The sequence below is a fragment of the Emiliania huxleyi genome (genome assembly GCF_000372725.1).
Source record: "Emiliania huxleyi CCMP1516 unplaced genomic scaffold EMIHUscaffold_232, whole genome shotgun sequence".
NCBI classification, from domain to species: Eukaryota; Haptophyta; order Isochrysidales; family Noelaerhabdaceae; genus Emiliania; species Emiliania huxleyi.
Window position 1 is genome coordinate 124461 of NW_005200317.1, and position 2244 is coordinate 126704.

Consider the following 2244-nt stretch of genomic DNA (forward strand, 5'->3'; position numbering starts at 1 on the left):
GGGGGGGGGGGGGGGGGCGGGGTCGTCGAGATTAGCCGAGCAGCAGCTGATAGACGCGCCGAGTGGAGCGAGAGACTGGCCGAGATCAGCCGAGATTTTAGGCGCCTCCGGCCCAAGCAGCGCGAGCAGCTCTGCGCGCAGCCCCGAGACCGGCCGCACCTAAAACAGAAATTGACCGGAGTAGAAAGGTGAGTTCTGTTTCTTCGGGCGCAACCCGGAGGCATGCCAGAGCCGAACCTCGTTCAGGCCGGCGGCGTAGTAGCCGGCACCCGCGACCACCGGGTCAAAGTTAGAGCGCACCGACCACCCCACCACCTCGCCCAAGCAGTTGAGGAGAGGGCCGCCGGAGTGGCCGCTGAGCATCAGCGCGTCCGTGCGCAGCCAGGCGCCTGGTGAATCAGGGCGTGAGGGGTGAAGCTTATTCTTCTAAAGCGCTCGTCAGAAGTGGGCCGCCTGAGATAAAGGACGCGGCGTTAGACATGGTTATCACTTCTTCTTCCTCAGAAGCGGTGCGCGGCCTGGCGCCTGTGCGCTCGTCGTCGAGCCGGCCCGCAAAGACGCCGCGCGTGTTTGTTGCGGAGGGGCGCTGGGCGCGGCTGGTCTTGGAGTAGCCGAGAAGGACCTCACGAAGGCATTAAGGCAGTCCGTTAAATAATAATTAAGCATTCGATAAGGAGGTTATCTCGCGCAATCTCGTTCGCACCAGGTCGTCTCCGAGCCGAAGCCGCAGCTCGTTCCCCAGAGGAAGGGCGGCGAGGCGGCGCGGCGAGAGGGGCGCGGCCTCCGACACCTCGCTGCCGCTGCTGCGGGCCGGCGACGCGCAGCAGGCCTCGAGGTCGATCGATCTGCCGCAGCGCTTTGGCGGCGGCGGAGGAGGAGGAGGAGGAGGAGGAGGAGGAGGAGGGTAGAGGGGTCGCCAAGCGGAGCAGGAGGCGGGCGAGGAGGAGGAGGAGGAGGCGGTGGACGAGGAGGAGGTGGAGGAGGAGGAGGTGGAGGAGGAGGAGGGGGGGAGTCGGAACGCCACTTCGAGCAGCACCAAATCCAGCCCGTTCCTCTCGTCCCGCGGCGCAGGAGGGGGGGACACGCGCCGAACCACCGCCATGTAGCGCCACTCAACGGGCGAACCTAAAAAAGAAATCCAGGAACCGGTGTTTCTTTTTTCTCATCGCCCCTGCAGCGCCACTCGGCGAACCTAAACAAACAACTCTGGCCGGTCGATTTCTTTTTCTCCTCCCCTGTAGCCGCCACCCAGCGGCCGAACCGAGGCCAATCGCCACGCCTGATCGATGCGCCAGAGACAGATGAGTACGAGCCGAGTCGTCGGCGGTGAGTGGACCTCGGGACCGCCACGCCGTGTTCATACGGGCCGAGAAGCATAGGACTAGGGGTAGGGGTAGGGGTAGGGGTAGGGGCAGGGGTAGGGGTAGGGGTAGGGGTAGGGGTAGGGGTAGGGGTAGGGGTAGGGGTAGGGGTAGGGGTAGGGTTCGGGGTAGGGTTAGGGTTAGGGGTAGGGTTAGGGTTCGGGTTCGGGTTCGGGGTAGGCTCGCCGTGGTCATATGGGTCGAGAAGCGTGCTTCGCCTCGGTGACGCTGCGGCGGCGCCAGCCGGCGCGTGTGCGGCGTGCTGCCGGATGTCGTCGAGCACATGCGCACAAGTAGAGATCACGGCGCCCGCCTAGAGGACACACATACCTCCCCATACCTCCCCGTATCTCCCAATATCTCCCCGTATCTCCCCCAGATCTCCCCATATGGCGTCCGCCTAGGAGATTGCACGAGATTGCACGAGATTGCACGAGATTGCATGATACTCAGGTCGAGAATCTCGAAGAATCTCGGAGCATCTCGCGCAATCTCGGATCATCTCGGAGAACCTCGGATCATCTCGGCCAATCTCTCAGGTCGCCTCCACGCATCTCTCGTCACCCGGAGGAGCCTCAGCCGCATGCGCCGCCACCACCACCACCGAACCCGCCGCCTCCACGCCGCCCTTTCCGCCGCCTTTCCCGCCGCCTTTTCCGCCGCCTTTTCCGCCGCCTTTTCCGCCGCCCCTTCCGCCGCCCTCCCCGCCGCCCTCCCCGCCGCCCTCCCCGCCGCTCTCCCCGCCGTCTTTCTTCGCACCCCTCGCCACTGCTCAACGCTGGGACTCGACCTCCCAGCCTAAAAGAACAAACGCGCCGGGCTCGCATCTCGAGCAATTCTCGCTCCAATTGTGATTGCATCTCCCTGCTACTGCTGCTCTCTC